The sequence below is a fragment of the Triturus cristatus genome, chromosome 4_2 (assembly GCF_964204655.1).
Source record: "Triturus cristatus chromosome 4_2, aTriCri1.1, whole genome shotgun sequence".
NCBI lineage: Eukaryota > Metazoa > Chordata > Amphibia > Caudata > Salamandridae > Triturus > Triturus cristatus.
In genome coordinates, this window is record NC_140586.1 from 810,352,228 (window position 1) to 810,371,910 (window position 19,683).

The 19,683-nt window shown below is 39.8% G+C and overlaps 1 long non-coding RNA gene across 2 annotated transcripts in view; it reads left to right on the forward strand.

Annotated features, from left to right (window-relative positions):
- The window catches only part of LOC146835098 (uncharacterized), a 637,707-nt gene that overhangs the window by 184,203 nt on the left and 433,821 nt on the right, over positions 1 to 19,683 (forward strand). The gene's annotated exons all lie outside the window — the stretch shown is intronic.

Genomic DNA, 19,683 nt, shown 5'->3' on the forward strand with positions numbered 1-19,683 from the left:
TAGCCTTAGTCGTGTCAAAACAAAGCGATGAGTGGATTTTGTTACATTAATCAGATAGGCCTGGCAACCAACTTTAAGGTTTAGTTGTTGGTAGTAAATCAAAGTGGGTTGTTTCCCAATTAATCTCTCGCGGTCCATCTTTTTATATTCCAGGAAGGTTTCTTTAATCTCCCTTTTTGCAATTAAAGTCACGTTCTCTAGTTCTGAGTAGATATTACAATTAAACAAAAGACTGTACCGATAACCGATAAAGCTCAACCAGGGGATACGGGAGCAATAATCCAGCTTCAGGCAATCTTTAATTATACATTGTGTAAATACTGTTTCCTCTTTCGACCATATAGAGCGCCATAATAGAAGAGGGCGTAAAGCAGCTAGATCTGAAATGTATTTTAGTCCCACTTCCTGATGTATCACGTCTGTAGAGGCCGAAGGGGGAACACTCAGCAAGCGTTTAAGAAAAGTTTTTTCGTCTTGCTGTAATGATTTCTCGGAATGGTGCCCCCAGATGCCAGCTCCATAAAGAGCAGAAGAGACGCATCTGGCATTATAAATAGTAACCATATCTTTAATTCTTCTGGCTCCCACTTTGGTTGAAAATCTAAAAATACTATTGGTATTTCTCCTCATTTTAAGTCGTATTGAGCAGAGAGCGGACGCGCAGCGCCTGACAGGTTTTTTCTGGAGAGACTTTTTGAAAAGGGTTATAAGACTGATATAACGGAAATCGAACAAGAGAACAAAACTGTATTGCTTTAATGTATTGTATTGTGTATTTTTAACTAATTTTGTCTTTGCGACTTTGCACATTAACTTTTATTTCAACTTTGTGCCTTCCGGGGGGAATCATTAACGGCAGCCATTTTAAAAGTGCCACGCGTTTTTGCCCGAGTCAGCACTCTAGTTTCGCGCGCCGCCCTGACTCATTCACTACTTAAATGAGCAGAGAGCGGACGCGCAGCGGATGCGCGCAGCAGGGGCGCCGAAGGTGCGCCAAAGGCAAGCCCGTCTGCGCCCGTCCGCACCCTTTCGGGACCAGGGGCAAATGCCCCCTGGCCATTATTCGTCTAATAAGCTGGGTTTATTGAGGTATTCATCTGAACAACTATTTAATTACCGCCCTTGCTTAGACCCGAGCTGTAACGTTTGTCTTGTTCCTGATAAAGCCTTTTGTTGCCCTGGTTGCATCTTCTTCCTTGACAAACCACTCTCGATTGGCATCCGTGATGTAAACACATTTAATGCTTCTTATTTAGGCTCTAAAAGGCCTACGCTGTCTCTGGGTGAGGATACTGCCACAAAAACTTTTACATTTTGGAACATGAACTGCCGGTCATTGCCTAAACACAAATTGGACATTTATGACTTTCTTATAAATGAGTGTCCGGATGCGATATTTCTTACTGAAACCTTGTTGCATTCCAGCTCTGGTCCTGATGTAGCGGTAGCGCTACCAGCTAACTATGCTATAGCTAGAAGAGACAGGGTAAACGGAAAAGGAGGTGGAATTGCTATAATTTATGATAAATCCTATCAATGTAAATTTAAAGACTTTAGCTATTCCTAATTCGGAAGCAGCATTATTCAAAATTTTTATGCAAAAGAAGGGTATAAAATATACCCAGATCAGTGGAACCCTCTATTGACCAGCACCTAAGCTGCTATCCCTTCTATATTTATGTCCCTATGTGGTTACTAGGGGTAGGTGTGCACACCGAATCGCACCCACTGATACAATGCAAGTCCAAACGGACCTATTAATTACAAAACATAAGCACAGGTGCACCACACATCGAGAAAACGGGAAGGACAATAATACAATTCATTCCCCACGTCATGATTATTCAAAAAAGTTCATTTTTATTCAGAGATTTATAATAGTTGTCTCATTTTAAAACACAAAATTGTGAGTACAGTCTGTTCTTGACAATACAGCCGACGCGTTTCGTCCTTGAAGCGGACTTCTTCAGGGCTGTTTGAACACAAACACATAAATATACATAAGAATATACATAAAACTACATATAAAAAACATATATACAACCCAAACCATTATGTGCTACAGACTACTGGAGTGTCATTTTTTGTCAGAATCTGTAAATTTTCTTACATCAATATCAACTTATTACCGGCTACATAGCTTATTCCTGAAATCCTAAGTGTTTTCATCCCATGTGGTTCCTCTTATCTACTTCCAACATATACAGCGCTGTATTGTTGTTCTTAACAATAATTGATATCAAAATTTAAAACAAATCAAACGCAAAAATTGTTGTGTAAACCCAACAAGGGGGTAAGAAAGGAGAGTCATGTTCAACATAAACCCAGGTAAGAAAGAGAGGATAGAGGCAGAAAAAGTAACAGAACTGTAAGTATGCTGTTAATAGTTATGTAAGAGAAACTCAATTGCATTTGTATAGTCTCAGGCCTTGCCACACCTAGGCTACGGATCATAAACAGCACCAAAGCCAAACGATGAAAGTAGGAATAACGGATTCATAAGAGATTAATCTTTTTCATTTTTTAGAGATACGTGAGCGTTCAATGATACCCACCATGTAATAAGGTGCACGAATTATTCAATTCTATTCTGCATGGATAGACAAAGTGCCAGACCAGAGATACCCGTGGCAAGATTCCCCGGTTTCTTATATATGCTGAGATTATCTACAAGTAAAAGGTAACAAGGGTAATCAGCATTTAGACACATTAAGTAGGGATGCAGCACTGTACTATTTAAATACCAGCCCTCAGATCATATACTTACATTAGAGCGTAGTGTTCTTGAAAAAACCACCATAAGTTTTAAAAGAATGACCAAGTCACATCATTTCCGCTGTATTCAAGTATATTCTTGTTGTATGAAATGGTAAAAATCTTCACAGTCTATAACAGAAGATAAGTGCTTTATAAAACAGATCCTACGGTACTATGACATAAACATCAAGCTGTACCCGTACATCACCACCTAATAGTTCTTCATACGAACCATCTCATAACCGCTAGTACCCAAACAAGTAAAACCTGCACTGAGGTGAATGGGAGTCTAAGTAGTGAGCCACCGAAGCGTCTGGCTTGTGTTTTACATTATAGACCCCCCATTGGGTAAAAGAAAGAGAGAGCACGGGTACTGTGCTTCAAGTATCATGTATTTAAACTAACATGGCAATCCATAGCATGTAACGTGAATAAAGATAGTGTGTACCGAGTTACTAACTGATATACCTCTTACTTCCAAGGTGGCGCTGGGATTGAGAAGTAGTGCAACCCCTAGCCCCTTTTATCTGGCTTACAGAATAATAGTATAGAGTCTTTTCAGCCAATGACCCGTTGTGTCGATCATCGAGCAGTCCCTCACGTCAGGCATATTTCAGCCTACAAAAGGTGTCATATTCCTGTTTGTTACATACACCCCATAGTGCACACACGGAAAAATCAAGCAGGGGGGGCAAGTCCCAAACCCTCCATTACTACACCTAGGAACTTAAGCTAAGTTCTATTTCAAAGGCTTGTCCCATAGTAAAACCTACCAGTATCCGGCTGTGACGAGCTCCCGATAGAACCGAAAATAACGGCTGACGGGCAGCAGGCGAGGTAGAAAGCATGCGAAAAGCCAATCGGATTCCTATGTTTAAATATACGCAGTAATTAACGACTATGGTTTACACCTGTGATAAATCATGGTCAGCACCGTGCACGTACCCAGATCAAGTGTGAGAGGCGTTCTCCAACATAGCGGCCATTTTTAAAAGGTGTATTAATGCGGTAATACTGTTGTAAATGGTGTATCGATTGGCCTAACTGTAGTATCAAAGATTGTAATGTGAGCAAAAAGCCATATATATTTCTATTTTTAGCTTTCTACTTTAGAAAGGTGCAACTTAAAAACCCAGTCGCTATCCACGGGCAGGATGGCATTTATGGTTGCCATTTTAGAACAGGCAGGACTGAGCCAGAACGATCGTATTTCTAATTCATGCCGATTAAGGTAGAAAGCAAGCGAAAAGCCAATCGGATTCCTATGATTAAATATACGCAGTAATTAACGACTATGGATTACACCTGTGATAAATCATGGTCAACACCGTGCATGTACCCAAATCAAGTGTGCGAGGCATTCTCCAACATAGCGGCCATTTTTAAAAGGTGTATTAATGCGGTAATAAATGGTGTATCGATTGGCCTAACTGTAGTATCAAAGATTGTAATGTGAGCAAAAAGCCATTTATATTTATATTTTTAGCTTTCTACTTTAGAAAGGTGCAGCTTAAAAAACCCGGTCGCTATCCACGGGCAGGATGGCATTTATGGTCGCCATTTTAGAACAGGCAGGACATCCCGAGCTATTCATACCAGAATTACTGAACATCGTTCTGCCATTAGGACAGCAAAACTAATTGCACCATTAGTTAAGCACTTTATTGAGATGAACCACAAACCGGAAGATCTCCGCTGGAGAATTCTGGAAAAAATCAGAACCCCAAACAACAAAGGTGGTGAGAAAATACGCAGAAAGCGTGAGGTTTTTTGGATTTTTTCACTCAATACCTTCAAAAAAGGATTAAATAATGAAATACCCTGGGAGAATGCCATTGTTTGACAGATTTATTGATTATCTTGTATTTTGTACATACAAGGTATAAATACATTGATCTATTTCTACCGTTTTTATGATAATTCATTAATGGACTCTTTACTTTAAACCGTCTCTGAGTTTATGTTTTTGTCGAGCTGACTATGATATGTACATATCAATAAAGTTTGTTGAATATCGGTAGTTCAGGTTGTATAGTCTGCTTTCGTTTTTGCCTGCTTTTCAACATTACGCAAGGTTCTTTCCTCTAATAATTAGGACTATCCGTTCATAATAAACTATCCTCGCGCTGTTTTTTCATCTTGTTTTAACATTTAACACAACAAAGATATAGTATTTATCTATATAAATATTTAGATTGTAGTGAGGATTAATTATTTAAAAATAATAAAATCCGCATATGACGTAATACACGTGACCTGTCATATGACTTGGTCACGAGTATAAGAATGGTGTCATGTGATCTATCACATGATCTACCAACGAGTATATATTCGTAGAGGTAGTCTGCATCCTTTGCTATCCCGTTTCTTCTGTGCATGCGCGATACGCCGGAGGCCATTTTCAGCCTGACCAGAACTATACAAGGTAAATTTAGCTCACCTTAAGTGATTCTCTATATTAGACTCACTTAGTGTAGACATTATATTGAGCCCATACTCTGTTTATGTGTCTTTCAGGTTCCAGAAAAACCATTCGTGGAACTCATTTAGAATCTTAGTGGCATCGCAACAACAATGTTTATCTGTATAGCGAATTGAACCATGGTTAGTCTGTTTTTCTCCCTGATATCAATAATCACATGAAAGTTAGTTATGTTATCCACTTTTAGATAACTCCTCTGCTTTTCTTTTAGATACCCTACGTCAACCGATTTTATCAAAACAATTAAATTAGGCTATTACGCGTACTAAGGTTTTGTTCGGATCATCATTTTCTCTCCGAACCATAAGAGACGCAAAAGGTAGTTTATTCACTTTTTTCTTTATCAAAGATTTAGTTTGTTATCGTTATTTGGTTTAACACAATAAACATAAATATTATGTTTTATTTTTATTTTTAGATTCTCTATTAATCTCGTATTCAAATAGGATCGCTCTCAAGATGAACTTCCTTATCCTATAATTTGTGAAAGTAAGTCCCATTATATAATTCTAAATCTCTAGTTACGCGACCCCCAGCTTGAATATAACGCGGAACATTCGGTTCCACTATGGTCAACATTAGTTTAATATGTTTAACAGTTATAAATAACTAGTCGTTCTTTGTAATTGTTATACCTACAGCGATTATCTATACCGGATAGACTACACCCTAAATGCGGAGTTCTTCCAAATGACTGATCTATAATATTTTAAGTAAGTTTACCTTTGTAATATTATTTTTCTTGTTCTATTTTCTGCTCTGTTTCTCTTCCATCTTCTCTTTACCTGCAATTTATAACAATGATAATATTGGTTTGGAATGTTTGTAAATGAATTTGTATTAGCTTTCTATTATCACAGACACTATATCAAACTATAGATAGGGAATCTGAGAAAGTATTTGTACAGGGATTGAGATATGAATTTGATATAAATATAAATATAAGTTGTTTGTTTACAATTATATGTTTTTTATTATTGTAGATACTTAAGTGGCTACTCCTGATGAAGGCGTTGTGAACGCCGAAACGCGCGTCGATTGCGATTATTCATTACAAGCTGCCACCTATTTTATATTGTATTGTATATGCATTTTTATTATTGCTGATTCATTATTTTTAACTTACATTGTATGTAAAATATTTCTTATTGACCATATGAGTAACATGAAGAAATAAAACTCATAATACCTGTACTAAATGCATGTTTTAGTTTTTTTCTCGTTTTCCTATAACCTAAATATGATAGATGTTTACTCATGAATTGGAGATTGCCTAGGAGTTTACTTCACTATATGAATATTACCCTGTCCTAGGAATACAACTATTTGCTGTTCAGGGGGTCCTTGTTTTCTTCCATTGGTCGCCATTTTAGAACAGGCAGGACTGAGCCAGAACGATCGTATTTCTAATTCATGCCGATTAAGGCTGCTAGCCAACGCACGTTATATAACGACAATCAATATAATTTGCGGACAGTTTTTACTCTTAAAGACAGTAAATAAACATTATAAAATGCGCTAAATCCATATGTGTAAATATATGTGGTCCTTAGTCGATTTCGAGCATGTGTGCCATATTTATACTGATGACAAACAAATGGCAAGAAGGACATCCTAAATACCAATAATATTATTAATTAGGCATTTAAAGGTGCCATATGGGCATACATGCTCATAGTATGGCGGGGCCTATGATAAGATAATGCATATGAGTCCAAGCCAGGGGATTGGTTAGGATTGAGTTTCCAGAGAGAGAGATAGCGAATAAAGGAGAAACATTAGAAAAAGAGAGGAAAAGAGAGGCCAAGGTCACATTTTTGTTACCCAGAGTATCAAAGGTAAACAAGTGTATGCAATCCACATTAATCATTTTCAGCATGAGCCTTAGTAAAACATATGTCAGTGATAAATGAGTTTATACAGTCCACATTATTCATTTTCAACACGAGTCTTAGTGAACCAATATTTAAAGGTAGGTACAGGGATCACATAATCATGACTGAGACTAGCACACAGGCTAAAGAAAGTACTGCATCTCGTCATCGCTGGTATGTCCCAGTTCTACACACTTAAGTCTACATATCCATGCAGCTTCATTTTTTCTAAGGGCCAGTTCCCTATCACCTCCCCTTGGGTGAATCGGGACATGGTCTATTCCTATAAACCAAAAATTCTCCATATTACCATGATTTTCCTGCATGTGATATGTTAGGGGGTATCTAAGGTCTCCCTTACGGAGTGCCCGTAGGTGCTCCTGTATTCTTATTTTTAACGGCCTCTTGGTACTGCCCACGTAGATCTTATTACATGGGCAGCCCAGGATATAGGTCACAAATGTCGATTTGCAGTTAATCATGTGATTGATATTATATGTGCGATTGGTGTTATGACAAAATGTCTTTGTCTTGTTCTTGCCTAACCTACATACATTACACTCATTGCATATGTAAAAGCCCTTTGTTATGGAAGGTAACCAAGTCTGAGGTTTAGGGGTCGTGACATAGCTAGGACATAATTTGTTACGTAAGTTTTGCCCTCTTCTATAGGTCACTTTCGGTTTTTCAGGGAGTATCCCTTGTAAACTCGGGATATCCTTCAGCAAGTGCCAATGTTTGCGTAAGACATTGTAGGTTCTACTACTATTATTGTTGAATTGTGTATTGAAGGAGATTCGGGTTTGTTTATCCTCTATCTTTGTTGGGTTTGATTTCAGCGTATTGGCCCTAGGTACCTTCATCACCCTTCTATGTGCCTTATCCAATATCTCCTTTGGATAGCCTCTACTGAGGAATCGTTGTTCGGTTTCACTGATGTTTTGGAGGAAAGTGCTTTCCAAACTACAGTTGCGGCGTATCCGGATCTGATGGAACCACTCAGAGTCGTGCAGAATTTTTTTTTTTGATAGGATGATCTCCGTCATCTCCAAGAGAACCTCATTATGCAAGTAATGATCTGCTGTTCTTTGACCTAGAAAGTGTTGTAGTGCCAGGATCCCAAATTCCTTTTTGATGCACGTATATAGGCTAGTCACATAAAGTGTGACGAACATAAGGCTTTCGGACCAAGTTAGGCCCTCAAATTTGCCCAATATGTCCTTCGTGTCCTTAATATAGGCAGGGAGATTTTGGACCAATGGTTGGATATAGTGGTCCACATATTCAGAGAGTCTCTCGGTGGGTGAGTTCACTCCCGAAATGATGGGACGTCCAGGTGGAAATGGACCTCCCTTGTGTACTTTGGGCAGTATATATATACAAGGGGAGGTGGGTTTTTGTACCATGAGATATTTATACTCATCTTCACTCAGTAAACCATTATCTCTCCATTCCATGAGTCTCATGTTAATGTGTATTCCTAGAGTCTTAATGGGGTTACCTGGTAGTTTTGCATAGCATGAAGTGTCAGATAGCTGCTGGGCAATCTCACCTATATAGCTTGTTCTTTCCATGATCACGACATTCCCCCCTTTATCCGCCTCACGGATAACTATGGATGTATCAGATTTTAGTCCCCTCAGTGCTTCATTTTCACCTGCAGTTAAATTATACTTTCTCTTGTTCCGGGGGGTTGGATATTCCCAGATTTTATAGAAACCCTGGGTGACTTTATCTCTGAACAAGTCTATATTTGGATGTGTGCCATGTGGAGTGTATTTAGATTTAATCCCTACTTAATGTGTCTAAATGCTGATTACCCTTGTTACCTTTTACTTGTAGATAATCTCAGCATATATAAGAAACCGGGGAATCTTGCCACGGGTATCTCTGGTCTGGCACTGTGTCTATCCATGCAGAATAGAATTGAATAATTTGTGCACCTTATTACATGGTGGGTATCATTGAACGCTCACGTATCTCTCAAAAAAGAAAAAGATTAATCTCTTATGAATCCGTTATTCCTACTTTCATCGTTTGGCTTTGGTGCTGTTTATGATCCGTAGCCTAGGTGTGGCAAGGCCTGAGACTATACAAATGCAATTGAGTTTCTCTGACATAACTATTAACAGTATACTTACAGTTCTGTTACTTTTTCTGCCTCTATCCTCTCTTTCTTACCTGGGTTTATGTTGAACATGACTCTCCTTTCTTACCCCCTTGTTGGGTTTACACAACAATTTTTGTGTTTGATTTGTTTTAAATTTTGATATCAATTATTGTTAAGAACAACAATACAGCGCTGTATATGTTGGAAGTAGATAAGAGGAACCACATGGGATGAAAACACTTAGGATTTCAGGTATAAGCTATGTAGCCGGTAATAAGTTGATATTGATGTAAGAAAATTTACAGATTCTGACAAAAAATGACACTCCAGTAGTCTGTAGCACATAATGGTTTGGGTTGTATATATGTTTTTTATATGTAGTTTTATGTATATTCTTATGTATATTTATGTGTTTGTGTTCAAACAGCCCTGAAGAAGTCCGCTTCAAGGACGAAACGCGTCGGCTGTATTGTCAAGAACAGACTGTACTCACAATTTTGTGTTTTAAAATGAGACAACTATTATAAATCTCTGAATAAAAATGAACTTTTTTGAATAATCATGACGTGGGGAATGAATTGTATTATTGTCCTTCCCGTTTTCTTGATGTGTGGTGCACCTGTGCTTATGTTTTGTTATTCAAAATTTTATTGTCACCTAAAATTACCTTTTCCGGTATTCTTGTTTATGGTCCACCAGGCCTCCCTAACTCTTGGGCCCAACCTCTCCCTGAACTAATTGCACCTTATCTCCTCAAAGCATCGAACTTTACGATACTAGCTGATTTCAATTTACATCTTGAAAGTTCTAATTGTATGACTAGTGGTACTCTAATTACAGATTTAGCTGCCTTAAATCTTCTACTCAGAAATAGTGGCCCCACGCATGTTGCAGGACACCTATTGGATCCTATTTTTTCCAATTTACCTAATATCCATTGTGATTCTGCCCTTCCCCTGTGCTGGTCCGATCATTTTGCTCTAAAATTTCAGTGTATCTTTTCTAAGTCCCTTTCTTCGGCCCCTATGAGTGAACCTTTTAGAACTCGGAACTGGAGTAAATTGGATCTTGAACTCTTTAATAGGACTCTTAACAAGAATGCCCCTATCATTTCACATATTTCAACTCAATCTTCTAATCTGATACATGAATGGATTTCAAACTCAGTTGAACATTGTCTTCCGTTAACCACAAAAAAGCCTTTTAACCATCGTTCTCCTGCTCCCTGGTTTACTGAGCAATTGAGAATAGAAAAAACTAAATGTAAGGCCCTGGAAAGGAACTGGAGGAGGAATTATTCACAGGACTCCAAGCTTATCTATAAATTAGCCTTAAAACACTATCACGCCCATTGCAACTTGGCCAGAAAGGCCTATATATCTCAGACCATTTCTAATACTGGAAACTGCTCTCGTACATTGTTTAGTACAGTAAAAAAACTTGCAGGCTCTGATACGCAGGCACGTCCACCTACTCTTAATGAACAACAGTGTGATAACCTTGCAAACTTTTTTGTGGACAAAGTCAAACAAATTTACTCTGTTCTACAAAATACTCGGACTGTAGTATCCAGTCCAACTCTCTGCCAGACGGAACCTGATCATAGGACTCGCAGTCCTATGACTCTGGAAGCCTGGTCACTTTTTGATATTACTTCTTTCAGAAAATTTTTAAATGGAATCAAATCAGGATCTCCCCGTGATTTGATGCCAGTTTCTGTGCTGCAGCAGTTGGACTCTGCTTCTTTACTCCTTATCATGAAACTGTTGAATGCCTCAATTCAGGAGGCTGTTGTGCCTTCTGATTGGAAGCATGCGATGGTGCTTCCTCTTTTGAAAAAGGCCGGAGCTGACCCATCGCAGCTGTCCAATTTTAGGCCTATTTCCCTGCTTCCCATCTATTCCAAAGTATTGGAAAGACACATTAATCAACAACTCACACTGTTTGTAGATTCATCTAATCTTCTTCACCCTTCTCAATCGGGTTTCAGAGCTGGTTTCTCTACGGAATCTACATTGCTCGGAGTCTCAGAGTTGTTGCGGCAGCATTTGGATGCTGGGGACACCGTAGCTCTCATTTTGCTTGATTTGAGCGCTGCATTTGATACAGTGTCCCATACTGAGCTCCTAAAAATATTACAGGACTCTGGTATTATCGGCACTGCTCTTGATTGGCTTGCATCTTTTCTTACCAAACGCACCTTTCAATTTTTTTCTTCGAAAGCTATGTCTAAAACTTACCTCTCTTCCTATGGTGTGCCTCAGGGCTCTATCTTGAGTCCCATTCTTTTTAATCTATATGTCAAACCTTTGTCAATTATAGCAGAAGAAGCAGGTCTCTGTCTATTTTCCTACGCTGATGATACTCAGATTATTTTCTCCCTTTCCTCTGGACAGTGCCATGGTTCATCTAAACTTCAGATGGGTTTGAGGAATATTGCTTCGTGGATGCAGAGCAATTTCCTTAAGCTTAATGGCGATAAGACCGAGCTCCTTATCTTAGGGAAGAATAAAGATCTCTGGGGCCCTCTAAATTGGCCGTGTGAAATGGGAGCCCCGCCTCAGCCCGCTGAATGTGTTCGTAACTTGGGAGTTCTGATCGATGTCGACCTATATATGAAACAACAGGTGGTAAAAGTAGCCGCCACCTGTTTCACCATCTTAAAATGGTTAAAAAAAATCATGTGGATGCTCCCCATGCCCACCCAAAAAAACGTTGTCCAGGCCCTTGTGACTTCGCGACTAGACTATTGTAATGTTTTGTACTTGGGTGTAAATAGGGAGGTCACCCGGAAACTACAGGTGGTGCAAAATTCAGCTGCTAGGCTGCTCTGTTTGCTGCCCAAACATTCTTCCACTTCAAGTGCTTTGTATAATCTGCACTGGCTCAAGATTGGAAGCAGAGTTAAATTTAAAGCCTTGTGCTATATGCACAAAATTAAATCGGGTTTGTCCCCTAAATATCTTCAAGCTTTGGTGCACCCTTTCTTGCCCTCTCGTGTGCTTCGTTCTGCTACCCAAGGTAAATACATGGTGCCCTTTATCAAGCTAAAAGAATGGGCGGCCGCTCCTTTGCCTATCTTGGACCTGTGCTTTGGAATTCCCTCCCAATAGCACTCCGTTTCGAGCCGTCTTTTTTGGTCTTTCGAACATTCCTTAAGACTTGGTTGTTTGACCAATAATCAGTTTCTGTAATTCCCTCTACTGTCTGAGTGCTCCAGTTTTCTGTTAGTCTTCAGCGCTGGGAAACCCTTGTTGGGTAGCTGTGCGCTTCATAAAATTAGAATAACATAACATAACATATGTTATCAAATTCACGTAGCCATTTTCCATCTCCAGTAAAGGATATGCCAAGATAACAAAAGGATTTAACTGAATTCATTTTAGTGCCTTCCAGGAAAAAGGCCTTACTTAACTTAGATGTATTTTTCCCGTATGACATAACAACTGTTTTGGATTTATTGATTAAAAGTTTCCTGTCCTTAGTAAACAGTATAAAATTATTAATAAGGCACTGAAGGCCTATTGGGGTACGTGACAATAAAACCGCGTCATCTGCATATAATAAAATTGGGACAGCCTGGCCTTCTATGAAAGGGGCATCTGCAGATAACTCTTTTAAGGTTTCATCCACTTGATTAATAAAAAGTGAAAACAAAAGTGGGGCCAGAACGCAACCCTGGCGAATGCCCCTTTTAACATTAAAAAACGGGGTGCATTCACCTGCTGTACCAAAGCGCACTCTGCTGGAAAGACGTTCATAGAGTCTTGCCAGGAAATAAACAATTTCTTTGGGGGCACCAGTGTCCAGCAGTATGCGCCACAGAATAGAATGATCCACTAGATCAAACGCACTACTTAAATCAGCAAAACATAAAAACAAATTGCCCCCTTTCGCTAAAGTATACTTACTAATAAGCAAGTCAAGGTTGACACACTGTTCCAGTGTGCCTAAGCCCTTCCTAAACCCATATTGGGCTTGTGAAAGAATTTTGTTGTCTAAGGCCCAAGATTCCAGCCTTTTCAACAGAATCCTACTCATTACCTTAATAGATGAATCTAATAATGATATTGGGCGATGGTTACAAGCTTCTGATTTAGAACCTTTTTTAAAAAGGGGGATAATTAAAGAATGTCCCCAAGACGGTGGGAAATGATCTACTGCAGCGGCATTAAAAATCCTAGTTAAAATCGGGGCCCAAAGAATAATCTCATTCTTGTACAAATCAATAGGAACCCCATCCGGCCCTGGGGCTTTGCCTCCTTTACTAACCGCTAATCCTTCATATACTTCATCAATATTTATCCATAATGGTAAAACAGGCCAGATAGAATCAGTGGGAAAACCATCATCAATCCTGTCCGGGTTAAAAATATTAGTAAAATGATCGATCCAAGCCATTGCAGTTTACATACGAGGTTAATTCTGGTTGGCAATCATCTTTTAAAAAAGGGCTATTTACGGTCTCCCAGAATAATTTACTATTATTATTTGCTGCAGCCAGACTAAGTTTCTCCCATGCTTCGCTTTGCAATTCTTTTTTGCGTGCTTCAATAGTCCGTTTATAATTTAAACGTAATTTTTGTATGTTAATTTTATTACGTGGCTTAATTCCTAGTGCTAGCTTCAAATTATTAAAGGCCTGTGTGCAATTCCTATTGAACCATCCTGCGTGTAGCTTTTTTGTTACATTATAATTTCTGGTAAAAAGGTCCTCTATAATCTTGGTTATTTTGAGGAAGCTAGGAATCAGGAGTGTTGGATTTAACTCTTCACTAAGGCAGTGATCTACTTCCTGTCTACATTTGGCAATCACTTCTTTTAGTATTTGTTCAATCATGTGGAATTGATAAGACCAGGGAAGTACAAATTACATTATATTTGTTACTAGCATTGATGCAGACATCTAGCAAGGATACTCAGAGGCGCAAGTGCCCAATGAAGATCCATACGAAATACTCCTGGTCTAAATGAGATGTTATATATTAGCAAATTTTGCACATGTGGATTTTTATCAGATTTTAATGTATCTGATTTTAATCACTGTAATAATCTATGCATTGAAGCAAAAAGAGCAGTTATTATCTTTCAATTTTGTTTTATAAATTATTTATTGTAAATAGGAATATATATACATATTTATATGTCTATTTATATATTTATTAACAAAATATCTACATGACAAACATCGCAATTTTGAAATTATCGGTTGTTGGAAAACAGACTATCAACATGGTACCTGATCACGATTTTTTCTATGTCTATGAAACCACATGACACTGGAGAGGTGGTATTGGCAGAATTTAAAAAGTAAAAGTGGACTGTGTTTTCCGTATGTGATCAAGAGCACGGAGGTGCTCGAAACGCGTCATAACGGCTTTTAAATAAAAACCTACTTTCCCACGCATTTTGGAGTCCGGGTCTCTCTCATCGCCGGAGTGGAAGTTGGGAGATCGAGCATTGTTTCATATATATATATATATATACATATATATTATCTACTGGCGGTCGCCAGTAGATAGTTATAGTTAGGACCCTGTTTCCATAGGAAATCCGCAACATTCTATTTGGAATAACTTTGGCGCCGGTCGACGAATCCTCGCGAAATTTTCAAAATAGGTGGGGCGCTACGCTCCGCTCCTACCCTGAAAGTCTCGGGGGGATTCGTCAAGCGGGGGCTGAGAAAAAAGGGGGGTCCCAAAACACGTTTTTCCCATGCATTTTTCCATAGGACCTTTAGACACAGCTACAGCCCGAACAGCTGAACAGAGTTACTTGAAATTTGGCAGAGAGGTAGTCCTTAGGTCAAGGAAGTGCCTTTTGTAGGTTTGGTGTAAATCTGTTCAGTAGATCCTGAGAAAATAGCATTTAAATCAATATATATATCTGAGCCAGCTTACGGTGCGCTTACCGTGCGCTTACGGTAAGCTTACCGTATGCGTACGGTGCCGTGCGCGAGCGCGATTCTGATTGGCTGTTAGATCTAAGTAAACATTCGAATCGGTCGAAACCAGGAAGCGGCGGCCGCCATTTTCTCTCTCGCACTCTGAGTGAGGCAGCAAAAACAAAGGCAAAAAACATCTAAAGGGGCAATGTATTCAGTTCCTAACCACCTAGCATTGATGATGGTGTCCCCAACGAACCCCCAAGGCCAAAAATTCAATTTTTTTTTTTTTTTTAAAAATCGCCGATTACGCTTACCCTACGCGTACGGTAAAAATTAATAAAAAAAAAAAAACTATCCGCACTATCCCCACCCCGAGTGCAAAAGGTGCCCGAAGGGCACCTTTTGTGCATAGCATAATTAAATCAAATGAAAATATAAATGATTACCTTTCACAACGAAGCGCATAATATGTCCTCCATGTGCGCGAAGCGCATTGTGCGTACATGGCCCATCCCGCGTAACGTGGGCACGCGGTGCACGCAGCGCACCGCGTGACCACCGTGCGTGCACGGCACTAACTGCGTAAAGTGGGCGCGCGGTGCGCGAAGCGCACCGCGTGCTCACCGTGCGCGCACGGAACGAACTGCGTTAACTGGGCGCGCACGCCACGAATGGCGTAAAGTAACTTAGCATTTAAAAAACCGTACAAATTCACTGAAAAAACCATAGGTTTCACACACGTTATAGTTAGGAATTAGCATTTAAAAAACCTTGCAAATTCACTGAAAAAACCATAGGTTTCACACATGTTATAGTTAGCGGAAATTTTTATCATAAAAAACCATTGAAATTCCCCTGTTATAGTTAGTGCAGGCAACTATAACTCACGCAACCGCAATCCTCTGCTGATGCTAATACTGTATTTAGACACTTATTTGCCCATGTCTTCTTTCATTAAATTTTAGCTATACATATATTACAAATATTTTTTTTTCATAAAGACACATATGTCATCAGCAGAGGATTGCGGTTGCGTGAGTTATAGTTGCCTGCACTAACTATAACGGGGGAATTTCAATGGTTTTTTATGATTAAAATTTCCGCTAACTATAACATGTGTGAAACCTATGGTTTTTTCAGTGAATATATATATATATAGATTGAGTGTATTATTGTAAAGATCATAAAAGAAATGTGTTTGTTAAAAATGTGTCTTGATTTACTGACACATATTGTATAAAAATGTTTTTTTTAAATCGCAGTATGTGAAAAACAGGCAAATATTCGTTGAAAATTGATGATATGAGTCCAAATATGAATGTGCATTAAAAATCTGAAATAATATGTGAAAATGTTTTTGATATCAATAAATGATTTTGAAAAAATATGTTTAAAACAAATATAATCTCAATCAAAAATGGATAAAATGTACAGAGAATGTAATAGTTGATTAGAAAAATCTGATACTTTTGTACAACTAAAACTCATGTTACCAATTCAATGTCTCACGATTTAAAATAGAATTCTATTGATGGTAGATTTACTTCTCCCACTCCAATCGAAGCCAGATTAGGAAAAGTGTTGGACTATGATGAGGTAGATTTACTATATCTACTGTAAAATAGTCCACATTGGAAAATTGTTGAAGTTTGAGGGGGCAGATTAGGACTCCTGCTGTGCTTGTGACAGATGATGGTCATGGCACTCTAGGCTGCACTTTCCAGCTTCATCAGCGATGCTTCAGAGGGCAGTGAGACCCCGTACAGACACCGCAATTCCCTCTCTATTGTTGCAGAAGGTTTGGGCCCTTTTGGTTCTGTTTTGTGGCTTTCCATCTCCATACAAGATGCTCGTCCAGGAACTTTGATGACGCCGATACCGTGCATCTCCCTGGCCCAACATGAAAAGTCACAGAGGTGGCATTTTCCGCAGGAAAAGGCGTGATTGTGAGTCGGCCATGAGTAGGCCAGTCCACCCTTTTTCTCCTACAGACAGACTGCATAACTTTTCATCAAAGCAAGCAGAGATTTTTTTTATTTAATTTCTTGGAGCAAAAGCTCAGTTTCTTTTTAGGCGTAATACCTTTGGTATTTACTTATAACTAAGAGCCTGATTAGGATGGCGGTCGGACCACCACCAAAAAGCCATCCGTGGCAATCCAACCGACATCCAGCAGGGCGGTCTGACCGCCACATTATAATGCGGTCGGTCAGACCACATCTGTCGGAGGGACTGACCAACTCTTCTGATGAGCTTTAGGAGACCGTCAGGCAGTCAGTCAGATCGTATTCCCTACAATAGGGGTGGTGCCTGCGAAGGCACTGCCTTAGGGATTGCGATGCCTTTTTGTGGGCCTCCGCTATGGGGCCAAGAGGGGTGCTCCCCCACACATCCATGCACCGTGTGCCAGGTACCACATGACGGTGCATGGATGTGCATAAAATGCATTTTTCAAGTGCAGCATGTGCTGCAACCCTTTTCCTGGGCCGCAGCACAAGCCACACTAGAAAAATGACTGGTGGTCGTATTGTAATAGGGAGTGCGGAACCGCTGACTCATTGTCAGATGGTTCCTGCTCTGAAATGTTCATTCGAACTGCCATCATAATTATTCTCTTAATAATGATATTACAACTCTGAAAAGTTTTGTCTATGGCTGATATGTCTTCTGAAAATAGAGCCAAACTGTGAAGTTAGAGTTTATCCAAATCACAGAGAGGTTCAGGTGATGAAGACAATTTCCTTTATTAAGTTGGTGAAACTCCAGCCACAACTTACAGCAGCAGGGGCAACACCATCTAACTACATTCACAGTTTCTCTTTGAGAATCAACATTCTATATGGAACATACCAACAGTGCATAACGGGTGACCAACAGAACCAACCATAATAAACAATACCATTATTAACAATACCACCACCGCCTAACCCAACAAAAATACAAAAAAACAAAACGATGACAACACTACAAGTTTACTGTGATTCCAAATTCTCGTATCATCCAGTTATCTGCATTCTTAAATATCTTCATCACTTTGTAGGGCTTGCTGAAGTGAGAGAACAGTGTGCGAGAATGTTTTGGCAATTTAGTTTTTGCCAAATCCCCAACTTTAATCTCACATGGTTTAACTGCCGTACAGAGATCACACTTATTCTTTCTCTCCTCCAGCAAATCAAGTACTCTCCATCTCCCCCTCTCCATTAAGACTTCCACATCAGAACGTTTCTTGCAATACTCATTTACCCACAGGGAAACACTTTAGTACAAGGCATACGTTTCTTCAAGAGTACAAATGGACTAGCATCAGTGGTGATATGAGGGGTAAACCTATACTCTTCCACTATGCATTTAACCATATACAACCCAGATTCGATCTTGCAACTTCTATACTCTTCTTGAATGGTTGATGGAATCTCTCTATCATCTCACTCGTCTCCAGATTATATAGGGCACCTTTCTTGGGCGTAACCCCTCTTTCCTACAAAAAATTCCTCCATGGCTTTTGAAGTCAACTGCTCCTTTATCTGTAAGTATAGATTTTGGATCTCCTTCTCTGGCAAACACATCTCTCACAGTCATCAAGAATGTAATTACTGAATATGTGGAAACTTCAGTAGTGACCATAACCTCTGATCATCTTGTGAGCATATCCATCACTACCAACACATACTTCAAGGTGCTAGCCCCATTTATAGGGCCCACAAAATCAAATGCAACTTCCTCCCAAGCCTCATCAGGAACACCTCTACAAACCATTGGGGATGTCCTTATTTTCATGGTTTTTGTCACTCAACCTGCACTCACATCAGTCACAAACCATTATTTCAACCATGGGATCCATATCTGGCCACCAGCAAGAACAATTTATTTCTCCTTCATTTTACAAATACCTAGGTGTCCATCATGAGACGGACGCACAAGACACTCTCTCGCCCAACAGGAGGAAGTAGTCTGCTCCCTCTCAAAAAAAGATTATTGCTAATGGATAATTCCTCAGAGACTTTAGTAAAACCAGATAAACATTCAATCCTATGCCGTGAACAATCGCCAGCAATAATGGTGTAAGGTTTTGACTCCCGTTGACCCTGAAACCAAGGAGGAAGAAGAGACTCTGCCTCACTGGCCCACACCTCTGTTTTCTTTTAGGCCCCCGGAGGGTCCCAGTAACTTAATTTATGCCGTGGACGATCCTGACTTTTACTGTTATGGGCCCTTTAAGACCTGACTGCCTGACGCTGAAGCGTCTCAGAGCCACGCTCCCTGGAGGAGTGAACCATCCACGCCGGAAGAGGAAGAGCGTCGCATACAGGAGACACTACACTCTCTCACGTTGGACCAGAGAGGAGGAAACCCGAACTCGGAAACTGGAGACACTGTGCAGCAGTCCCGGGGGGAGGCTACGACCGATGACAACCCGGGGAGAGTGGATTCCTGCCGCAAACCACAGGAACAAACTCCAGGAGGCCAACAACCCCACGATCGCCCAGCCATGTTCCAGGAGGAGCGTGGCTCACACAGGTGCGTGCACGGTTCCTTGGGAGCGGGAGGCGGGTGGAGATAAAGTCTTGTTCTC